Source organism: Panthera tigris, chromosome C1 (genome assembly GCF_018350195.1).
Source record: "Panthera tigris isolate Pti1 chromosome C1, P.tigris_Pti1_mat1.1, whole genome shotgun sequence".
NCBI classification, from domain to species: Eukaryota; Metazoa; Chordata; class Mammalia; order Carnivora; family Felidae; genus Panthera; species Panthera tigris.
Window position 1 is genome coordinate 44974211 of NC_056667.1, and position 12255 is coordinate 44986465.

The window sequence follows — 12255 nt, forward strand, 5'->3', positions numbered from 1 at the left end:
TTAGCACACTTTAATTATTTTATATTTATTTAGAATAACTTATTTCTGCCTTCCTCCTCGGATGCTAAGCCACATGAAAGCAGGTCCATATCTGTGGTTCACCCTTGTGCTATTCCACACAGTAGGTGGTCAAGATACGTTTACTGACAGATTACGAAGTATTGGCACTTATGTGTTATACCACGTGCTATCAGGGCTCTGCCATATCCTCTTGCCCGTTACGTCAGTGTACTCTAACCCAACCTCTAATTGCCAGCTCCCAAATTTCTCCGCTTGAGGTCTTTCTCAGGCTTCTAAAGCATGTTTTGTCTACCTGCTTGCAGGTAGTCAGTGCCAAGAAATTACTATCTGCTAGGAGAAGACCTCAACCAATGACTGACAGAGCTGGTTTATAAACACTCCAGGCCCTCACCCCTTGGGAGGGTTAACTCTGTGTCCTGTATCCTACAAGGGCTCTCAGAATTTCCCCAGCAGAGTTTAGTTCCACCAGCCCACGGTGATAGCTGGTTCGATGATGCACAATTGATTGGCTGCCTTTTCTTCTCTGACTCCCTTTACCATCCTCTTTTGGTATCTCTTTATCCTCTGATAATAAACCACTTTCACCTAAACCCTAATTTCAGGGTATGCCTCTGGGGCAACCGACATTAAAACAGCTGCATATTCCACCTACACAGGCATGGTCTTTTATCAAGAAGTTTCCCCGTAGCTGGGAGAGTGGGCAGAGCACTGGACTTCACGCCCGACGGTCCTACTTCATCCACTTACCATCTAGGCAACCTTGAACAAGTCACTTGATTACTCTGAGGCTCAGATTTTTTTCATCTGGGAATGTGGAATTGATAAAAATCTACCTCATTATATTCTTGTGAGGATAAAATAAAATAATTTATGTGCAGAAAAAAATAATATAATATAGGTGCAGAAACTTAGCACAGATACCAGTGCACAGTGAGTGCCTAGTGCATTCGTGTGAGCTGGCTGAGTGTAAGTATAAAGAATTCTTTCTTGTGCTGTGAATCATCATGCCTGCTTTATTTTTTTTTCCTGATGTAGAGTGGGGGGTTATATTAACATGCCCAGTCAACATCAGGAATTGCTAATGGTGGGGAAATGTTGGAAAGCTTGTATTGTTTCATCTTGAGAAGCATGCTTCTAATTAGCCAGAGCCTGTTTTATTTCAACATAAATGAGCAATGGCTCAACGGATGGTCCCACTATTCCTGAGTCCCAACGTACTCCAGAGGAAATATACAACAAACACTTCAGAGAGAGCACATCATCTTTTAATTTATGTGGATTTCTCTTTTATTTGAGAATTGTTCCATGAAGTTTTCATGGCTTCATAGACTTTTAGGTCATAACGAAACCCTAGTGATCGAGAACAGTCGGACCCCATTGTTTTACAGCTGGGGAATCAGAGGCTCCAGTAGCTTCTTTTCTCTCACGGTATTTCAGAAACAATGACAACTGTCTTCAAATATCTAAAGGATTAATCAAGGAGAGAGGAGGTAGTCTTATTAAAGTGGCTTCAAAACTTAAAGATGGCGGGAGCATTCGGAATTCTACAGAAGAGGGAAGCTTCTACCAACGAGAGCAGTTCAGCAACAAAAGAGATGACTAAAGAGATAAGCTCACCATCACTGGACATATGCAAGAGGATATTGAACCTATATGGAATGCTCTACAAGGAATTCTTGCTCGTGAAAGGGAGAATTACCTGGGTATTCAAGTACCTTCCAACTTTATGATTCTATAGTTTTGGGTTTCCTACAGGAAATACTTACACAGTCCAGAGCTTTTAGTATATGCTCCGTGAAAACGACAATTGATTTCTACCAAACCCCAGTGGGTCCTTTTATGTTGCCCGAGAGATCATTAATTCTCACCTCACTCCTATGAGCCCCTTGTTTTTTTTTTCATATTGACACTGTATTCAGGGCCAGTTGATCTCTTTTCCAAGCAATCTGGAGGCTCAGGTTTGACACAGGATGGGGATCCAGGAGGCCCGGCCTGGCCCATGGGAATGAAGATGGCTACAGCAGCCATGCAAGTGCACCTCTCAGACCTCCCTTCAAGAAAGAACCTGCCATTCAGCTGTCAGGAGCAGTGAGCCGACAGGCTCCAGCCATTAGCACCTTTAGGATCCATCTTAGCTTTTAAGCTGAAGTCCTATCATTTCCAGGGAGCCCTCACTGCTGACTGAGCATGGCAAAGGTACCAGGGCCTGGCCATGTCAGCCTGGACTGGGACTCGTCTTTCAGGCTCTTTGCCCTGCAGCTCGCATTGGATCTGTGACTTTTCCGATCTGGATCTGCAGCTCTCCCAGCCTGGTCTTGTTTCTTCCCTTCTTTCCTTTCCCGGGTGTCACATCTACATCACAGTCTGAGGCTTTCCCTACCCAACGCTGCTTCTCTTCCTATTACCTCTCACAGACACAACCCTCAGTAAAGCTTTTATACTCCTAACCCCATCTCCGCCTCTGCTTCTAGAAACACCAGTCAACTCAATGGTTGCCCTGCAACTATGGAGACTATGGCAAAAAAGGGAACAAAAGTCCACATTCCAAAGAAGGAGAATCTGAATCATCAACACATCTGAGGAGACTGAGAAAGCAAGAAAGAGACCTGAAGATAGGGTGTGCCACAAAGACCAGAGGGCAGCACTGAGGCTTTAAGAGACAAAGCCTGGAATGATCCCTTGAGAAAAAGAGCTGGGCGGGGAACTGTGCCCATAGGGACCACCCCCCTCCCCGGCCACACTGTTGCTGCTCTTCAGACAGATACCACCTACTAATGTTTGGCATTTAAAGGGGCCACAGAAAGGAAGGTAAACTGTCCATGCTCGATCCATCGACACCGACTGTTCCAAAGCACAAAACACGGACATCAGCAATGAGCTTTATAGACGTGGAAGCGCCAGTTTTAAGGAAGCAGATGATAAAGACAGTCAATATTTATTGCATGCTTAGCATGCATCCGGCACTGTTCACTGTTGTAAGGGCACGGACTATCAGTTTCTGAGGCTCAAGCATCTGGGAGCAGGTTGCTGGATCATTTCGACTCAGGGTCTTTCTGGAGGTTGCAGAGAAGCTGAGAGCCAGGGTTGCAGTCATTTCCAAACTTACCTGGGGCTGGAAGATCCACATCCAAGATCATTCCTGTGGTTTTGGGCAGGCCTCAGTTCCTCACCATGCAGGCGTCTCCACGGGGCTACGTGACCTGGCAGCAGGCTTCCCCTGAAGTGAATGATCCAAGACAGAGAGGTCACCAAAGATAGAAGCCATAGTCTTTCATAATTCAATTTCAGAAGTGCAACGCCTTCCTTTATGCCATATGTTACGGCCACACAGCCCAACCCTCCTATAGTGTAGAAGAGCCTTCCACCAGGGCATGGACACAGGAGACAGGGGACACCCAGACTAGACTGTCTTGGAAGCTGACTGCCACAACCTCTAGAGGAACAGTGTGAAGTAGATATTTTACCAATGAGGCTCATTTACCAATGAGGCACGGAGAAGCTGTGAGACAAGTGATGGAGTCACAGTTTGAACTGAGAGTCTATGTGCCTCACCATTATGCATACTGTCTCCCCAAGAGGAAAACTGGGAGGCAGAGAAGGAAGAAGACGGATGTGGTTAAACTTGATCATTGTGGGTGGTTATGAACGCCATAGGCAGTTCTATACAGGAGTATAGAGCTATACAGAAGTATAGAGTAAAACAGAGCAGTTCCTCATTATCAAGGATAGTCTTTACTCCAAATGCACAGATAAAGACTTATTTTCCCATTTACCAGATGACACAATAAAATTCAAAAAGATTGAGTGCTTTTCCCCTAGTTGCACAATAAGTACACAGTGGAGTTAAATTCTGCTCTTCATTTCTAAGTACAGGGCTCTTGTCTATACCTCGGCTGTCCTTTCCACTATCCCAAAGGATAAATTGGTGTTTCAGATTCTCCGGAGTAATAAACAAGGTAACTAAAGTGGAGGAGAATACCTAGAAATCTATAAATTGGTTAGGTATGAGGTAAAGAAGGCCTGAAATAAAGAAAGAGCACTTATTGGGTCTTTTTCAGTGTCAAAGTATAATCTACATACAGAAAAGTGCAACAGAAGTGTGTGGCTAGTGGAATTTTATACACTGAACAAACCCAATGAAGAAGCAGCCATTACTATTCACCCCCAAATCTCCTTTGTTCCAACTCTCTGTCACCAGCCCTCACAGAGTGAACACCATGCGGACTTACACGATCATACGTTCATTTCACCTGCTTTTGTAATTTATATAAATGTAATCTTATACTTTCTGCAACTGGTTTATTTCGTTTGATCTTATGTTCATGACATTCATCCATACTGTTGCGTCTACCCGTCATCTATTCCACTGTGTGACTATATAATTTATTTATCCACTGTACCAGAGGTTGGCAACCTACATTCAAATTTGGCCCACCTCCTATTTCTATACAGCCTGCACGGTAAGAATGATTTGTGCATTTTTGAAGGCTTAAAAAAAAATCAGTAGCATTATTTACAACAGCCAAGATATGGAAGCAACCCAAGTATCCATAATCGATGAATGGATAAAGAAGATGTGTCACGCCCACCCATGGACGGGCACACACACGTGCGTGCGCGCACACACACACACACACACACACACACACACACACTGGAATATTACTCGGCCATAAAAACGAATGAGATCATACCATGTGTGACAACATGGATGGACCTACAGGGCATTATGCTAAGTGAGATAAGTCAGGCACAGAAAGACAAACACCATATGATTTCACTTACAGTGGAATCTGAAGACCAAAACAAATGAACAAATAACAAAAAAACTCAGGTACAGAGAATAAACTGTAATATAACCTTCTATGTTAATCACACCTCAATAAAAACAATTTAAAAAATGAGTGTGCTAAAAATGCAAAAAAAGAGAAAAGAAATAATAAATACAAAAAATAATATTGCATGACACATAAAAACCACATGAAATTTAAATTTTTGTCCATTGATAACATTTTATTGGGACAAACCATGCTCAGTCTTTTACCTAAAAGCTAGGGCTGCTTTCCCACCACCAATACAGGTAGGCAGTTGCAACAGAGACCTTATCATCGCTCTACTGCTTTGCACTGTTTTGGGGGCACTCCAAAGAGAAATGAAATAATTATAAGGTGATTTTTTGCCTCTTGGTCTGCGGAGTCCGAATATTGATGCCCTGGCCTTTCACAGAAAAGTTTTGCTGAGCTCTGGGCTACTCTAGCTATGGGCATTTGAGCAGTTTCCAATTGGATGCTATTATAAACAGTGCTGCTTTGAACATGCCGGTTGGTGTTTTTGCTGAACATCTGAGAGCATTTACTCTGGGCACATACCTAGGAGTGGACTCGCCAACTCGTTGATTAGGTTCAGCTTGCAGGGTACTGGCAGAGTCGCTTGTACTCATTTGGCACTCCAGCTAGCAGTGTATAAGAACTCCAAGTGCTCCATATTCTCATCAATAATTGATATTTTCTGTCTCGTTCATTGAACCACCTGGTGAATGGATAGTGGGAACGTGAGCGTGGCTTTGAAATAAAAATTACAACCTCTAATGGTTTAGGCTATGCCAAAAGCTGTGCCAATAATTTCACCTACGTTATCACTTTATAGACAAGCCCATTTTACTGACGTGGAAACAGGATTCAGCAAGGTTAAGAAACTTGAAGGTCACTCTGGTATTAAGTGGCAAAACCAAGACTCAAACTCAGATCTGATGGCTCCATAGCCTACATCTCCTCTACTGCACCACCTTGTCCCTCCATGTGACCATGTGATAAGACATTATGCCCTTGGAAAGTATCAGCCACTGCAGGGTCTTTACCTAGACCTTTGTTAGGAAACAGTTGTTAGGAAAAGGGATACAACAGAGACACAAAATGTGGATATGGGGGAAGTATGGGCAAATACACCCTCATTTCTGTTGCCTCCTGCTACAGTGGTTAACTGAACACTTTTTGCTTCCCTCCAGCCCTCTGGCTGGTTATGTGTATTACATGTTCTGACAGCTGAGGCCCGTGGTGAAAAATGATAACAGATTTGTATTCTCAAGATCATCTCCAGATGCTGACCAGGAGCACCTCTGGATTCATGAAATATTTGCCTTTAGTATTTCTCAAAGATGGATGTTTGGGGCGAAAAAAAGTTCTAGGAACATTTCAGTATAAATCATGGGGAATTCCTTCCTTCGGCAATCTGGAATGCATTTCTCTATTTCTTTAAGAAGAATAATGTGTGTATTAATGACTTGGTTGGAATGGAGTCTGGGCCAAGATGAGATGATCACGGAAATCATTATTGATGGTTTCTTGTAGCCAAACAATCTGTTCCCCAAACCTGGAGTCTGTCATCTGCAGGTGAAAGGCCACACTGGAGTCACACGCATGAATCCCCTCCCCTCTGTCCCTTCTGCCATTCTTCCACCCAGTTTTAGGATTTGGTTGTTATTGGGGTTTCGGGTTATGAATTGAAAAACGCTCATAATCAGGTTTATTAATGTGCCTGCTGCTTCTGCACAAGCACTGAAGCTGACACTAGAGCTGTCCCGCTGATCTGGTTATGTCATTGCCTTGATCGAATATTTCGGGAGACTCAATGTGACCCGTAGCAGTGCTTTCCAATCTTTTTTGTTTAACTGAGATATAGTCAATGTGCTAATCTTTTTGACTCTGCACTGCCACGCAGGAAAACTGCATTGATTTATGAATATATGTTGTTTGCACTTACGTATCAGATGTTAATTTATGAATTTATATATTTCACATATAAATTATGAAAATACATATTTCTCTTTTTAAATTTTTAAAAAATGTTTATTTATTTTTGAGAGAGAAAGAGAGAGGGGTGGGGGAGAGAGAGGGAAACACAGAATAGGAAGCAGGCTCCAGGCTCCGAGCTGTCAGCACAGAGCCCGATGCAGGGCTCGAACCCACGAGCTGTGAGATCATGACCTGAGCCCACGTCAGACGCTTAACTGACTAAGCCACCCAGGCACTCCTGAAAATACATACTTCTTAAAGGATGAGATAATACATACCAAGGGTCAGCAAACTTTTTCTGCAGAGGGACAGAGAGTAAATATTTTAGGCTTTATAAGCTATAAAGTCTCTGCTGCTGCTACTCAACTCTGCCACTATAACACAAAAACACCCATAGGTAAATGAACGGGCTCGGCTGTGTTCCAATAAAACTTTATTTACAAAAACAAGCAGCAGGCCAGATTTGGCCTATGGTTCATACCTCGCGGATGCCTGGTATACACCTTTGGCCACTCCAGATGTGACGCAAAAGTGAATTCAGCAACCAAATACTTCTGACTTTCTTGTTCTATCCCTGTCGTGCATCAACTCTGTTCTCCCTGGAACTACAGCGTCCTGTACTGCAGACGACCCCACTACAACTAAGGTGAACGCTGGCCCACAGCAAGGCCCAAGTTTGACCTGTACAGTCCAAGCACCCACACAGACAACCTTATTCATCTCTCTTGGCTCCAGAAGGAATTCCCTGGTAGGGAAGCACCGGCCCCACTTTTGTGTACCCCTCTCATTCCAATAACACTGTATTACATGGATCTGCTCCGGCAACCACTCAAAGGGAAAGAAAAGGGGAAGTTCCCCCCAAAAGCCGTATAAGCAAACAACCTCCTCAGGTATCATCTACCTTAAAGGTAGCACCAAGAAGGAAGTGATGAGCACAACCGCCAGGGTCACTTGCAGAAAGGAGAGCAGCTGTAGTTATAAAACAAACATGAGAGATACATTGTCATATATTGCGAAGCACCTACTATGCACACCGCACATTTTAAAGGCTGCCTCTTCCAAACTTCTTTCAGTACCTTTGTCAGAATGAAGGAGTTATTTTGTGCTGTGACAACAACGCTAAAAGCTCAGTAGCTGAGGGAAACAAAGACGAATTTCTTATTCACACTGCATGGCTATCAGGAGCTGGCCCAGAGCTCTCTGCTCCACCCTTTCCATCACGGGTCCAAGTAAACTGAGCATCCCCTGACTTTCCCCCCATAACGGGGAGAAAGGGAAGTGCTGAGTCATGCAATGGTCTTTAAAGGTTTCTTCCTGGAAGCGACACCCACAGCATTCACTCACATCTAATTTGCGTAAGCAGTAAACTTCAAAGGGTTTGATGTGTGATTAAGCTGTGTGCTTGGATTGTACTGCTGGTACCAATTACATGCCCCCCTCCTGTAAAAGGATTACACGTCCCCACCCACTGTCATCTGACCGCAGGTCAAGTGTTCTTCCCCCCCCCTTTCTTGATACGAGGCTTAGCCAATGAAACAGAAGCGGAAGTCATACGTGTCCCATTGGAGCACAAGATTTACAGCCACCCGCATGTTTTTGTTGTTGCTGTTTTCTCTTTGTCACAAGAATGATGCGTCCCAAATAGAAGCTGTTCCTGCAGCATGAGTTCTGGAATGAGGACGATGCCTGGAGTGGAGCCACGTTCTACCTATAGCCCACAGGTAACGTACACGAGAAATAAATGGTGGCTGTAAACCACTGACAGCGTGGGGCCATTTTGTTACCAGTATAACCTAGAAAAAGATGACAAATACAGAGAAGCACCAGAAATATCAATAAATAGCCCTAATGACTAACATGCCTGCCAAAAATTTTATTTTCCTCTTCTTTGTGTATACACACACACACACACACACTTTTTCAAAGGGTCACCCCAAAAGTCTGTCTAAACATTGCAGCAAGCAAAGTTCAGTGCATCTGGACATGCCTAGTTAGCTAGGGCGACCATAACAAACAACAGAGACTACATGGTGTGAACCATAGAAATGTATTTTTTGCACAGCTCTGGAGGCTACAAGTCCAGATCAAGGTGATGGTAGAGTGAGTTTCTCCCAAGGCCTCTCTCTTTGGCTTGTTGGTGGCGGTCTTCTCCCTGTGTCATCACATGGTCCCCCCTTTTGCCAGTCAGTGTCCTAATCTCTTCTTATAAGGATGCCAGTCATCCTCGATTAGGGCCTATCTATATGATCGCATTTTGCCTTAATTACCCCTTTAAAGAACTCATCTCCAAATACAGTCACATTCTGAGGTACTGGGAGTTAGGATCGCAACATACGACTTTTAAAAGGACACAGGTCAGCCCATAACAGTGGGTAATGTGCAGCGATCTCTTCATCAGAGGTGAAAGATGGTGTCTTTATTAGGTCCAGATGTGGCTTCTCTTGATCCACAGACCTCTGTACTATAAAGACAAATTATCTATCCTCCACACACCCAATATACAATAGGATAGACAAACCACAATACATAATCCCATTTAGAAAGGGAAATTACAGGAGACACAGGGCAGACAGTGTCCCATAGCAAATCTGAAATCCTACTGGGCAGAAGTCCCTGCTTGAAGGTCCCTGCTTATGAGTGGGGAATGTGCCTAAACTATAACCTGACTCCACACCTGAGAAGTAGATCCCTTGTACTTTGTTCTCCATTGTCCTTGGCTCGGACCCCTGCCGATTATTCCCTTTCTGTTATTCTTTTGGGCCACATCTGAAGTAGGTGTTGGGCAATATGTTCTGAGGTTGGTGAGGGGGCAAGGAGCCTAAGCTGTTTTTATCAGTCTACTGTCTGCCCCAAAGAACTTGGCGATCTCAGGGATTATTTTAAGTTCAGATAGTCAGAATCCCTTTTAACACAGGCAAGTTTGTTGTTGTTGTTGTTTGGGGTTATTTTTGCCTGTTTTTTGTTGTGTTTCAATTGGCAGCAGAATTATATCAAAAACTTTGTCAGTCTCCTATTTCTCTGATGGCAGTCAGCTTTATATGCAAGTAATCCACAGCCATCACACTTTTGGAGAATTTATTTTGCCTGCAAAAAGAACATGAATTCGGGGGGAGGGTCAAAGAGAGGACCCTTATGAGATGAACTGTGTCCCCCTCCCCAAATTCCCATGTTGAATTCCTAAACTCCTTGTAAGAAGAGCAGATAAAAACACAGAGGACCAACCAAGCAAAGACACTGGAAAAGGATGCTCCTCTACAAGCCAGGAAGAGAGGCCTGAGGAGAAACAACCTTACCAACAACTTGATCTTGGACTTCTAGCCCCTAGAACCGTGAGGGAAAAAAAAAATGTTGTTGTTGCTGAAGCCACCCAGTCTGTGACACTTTGATATGGAAGCAAACTAATGCAATAAAATATCAGCAGAAGATCTGAACAGACATTTCACAGAGAAAGAAGAATCAACATTACGTGCATGAAAAGATACTCAACATCTATTAGTCACCAGGGAAACGTAAATTAAAAACACAATGAGATGCCACTCCTCATGAATCTGAATGGCTACAGTTATAGACTGCCAATGTCAAGTGGTGGTGGGGAGATGAGAAAGGAGAATTCTCGAACATTGCGAGTGGAAATGCAAAATAATAATTCTACCTTGTTAAAGTATTGAGCAGTTTCCTAAAATGTTTAACACCTTCCATAATCTCCAGCCATTCCACTCCTAAGTATTTACTCAAGTAATTAAAAAAAATTTTTTAATGTTTATTTATTTTTGAGAGACAAAGAGTGCAAGAGGGGGAGGGACAGAGAGAGGGAGACACTGACTCTGAAGCAGGCTCCAGGCTGATGTGGGGCTCAAACTTACCAACTGCAAGATCATGACCTGAGCTGAAGTCAGACACTTAACAGACTGAGCCACGCAGGTGCTCCTTTACTCAAGTAATTAAAAAGGAGTGAATTGCTGATATACAAAACGACATGGGTGAATCTCAAAATCAATATGCTAAGCGAATGAAACTACAGACACAATAGAATGCATATTGTATGATTCCATTTATATAAATTTCAAATCAATCCATAGGGACAAAAATAATATCAATGGGTGCCTACGGTAGAGGGGTAGAAGAAGGGATGAACAGCAGAGAAGAATGAGGAATCTTTGGGGGATGACGTAGATGTTCTGTATCTTCATGGTTGTGGTTTCATAGGTTTATACAATTTTCGGCATTCATTAGACGACAAAGTTTAAAGAGATGCAGGGTAATGTATGTAAATAATTCCTGAGTAAACTTAGTAAGGAAAACATTGAAATTCTCCCTACAATTTGTCCAATCAATGTCATGAAGCTTTATTTCTATATTTTCACCTAAGAGTTTTATAGTTTTAGTGCTTGTTTTTAGGTCTATGATCCATTTTGAGTTAATTTTTGTATATAGTATGAAGAAGGTGTCCAACTCCATTCTTTTACATGCAGCTATCCAGTTGTCCCACTTGGGGAATTAACTCTCCTTTCCCCATTGAGTGGTTTTGGCACTCTTATCAAAATTCAATTGACCATAAATTTAAGACTTTATTTCTGCACCCTCGGTTCTATTCCATTAGTCTATATATCTATCCTATATTAGTATCATTCTTCATTTTCTTGCCTAATTGTCCTGGCCAGAACCTCAAATACAATGTTGAATAAATCCAGTAAGAGTGGACATTGTTGTCCTGTTTTTGATTTTAGGGACAAGGCATTCAATCTTAATTATGATCTTATGTGCAGGTTTTTGAAGATGCTCTTTATCAAGTCAATGATGATTCTTCCCATTCTTAGTTTTCTGAGTTTTTACTACAAATGAATGTTGAATTTTATTAAATCCTTTCAACTGGTTCATCTGGTCAAAACAACGGCAGGGATTTCTATCAGAATCTTTGTCACTTGGTGCCACCTATACATGATTGTGGGTACCTTCAAAATACAGCCACAAATAACAAGGAATGCCTCCCATGTGGTTCCCTCATCTCAAGTTTCAATTCTCTTCTAAAATCTGCTGCTTTTGTTCAGTCTCCAAAGCTTTTGGTTCCTGTTTTATACATTTGTTAGAGTTCTGTTATTTGCAACAGAACACTACTCCATCCTGGAGGTGGACTTTTAGTTCCATTTTTTAAAATTTGACAATTTTCATACAGTTTATGTTCAAATGTGCAACTTAACTTTGATGAAGTCATTAACTGAGAACAATAAGGATGTTTTCCTAAACACATGAAGTCTGAAATTACATTTTACGATTCCCAAGCTGTCATCTGATTTCATCTTCAGCATCCAATTTAATTTCCTATTTTGTTTTGGTTTCACAGTATTGAGAAATCCTGATTTATACGGGTATACAGTTGCAAAAATACAGTTTTTTAAAAAACAATTTATCTTAGGATATCAGTCAATAAAATAGAGGCTTTATT

General features: G+C 42.3%; 1 long non-coding RNA gene across 1 annotated transcript in view; it reads right to left on the reverse strand.

The window, feature by feature from the left end:
* Positions 1–1312: 1312 nt before the first annotated feature.
* The window catches only part of LOC102971812, a 55272-nt gene continuing 44329 nt past the window's right edge, over positions 1313–12255 (reverse strand). The window contains exons 2-4 of the long non-coding RNA XR_006221486.1: positions 5391–5550; positions 3128–3238; positions 1313–1484 (exon numbers count right to left, since the gene is read on the reverse strand). This is a non-coding gene — a long non-coding RNA (uncharacterized LOC102971812). The remainder of the gene's footprint in view (positions 1485–3127; positions 3239–5390; positions 5551–12255) is intronic.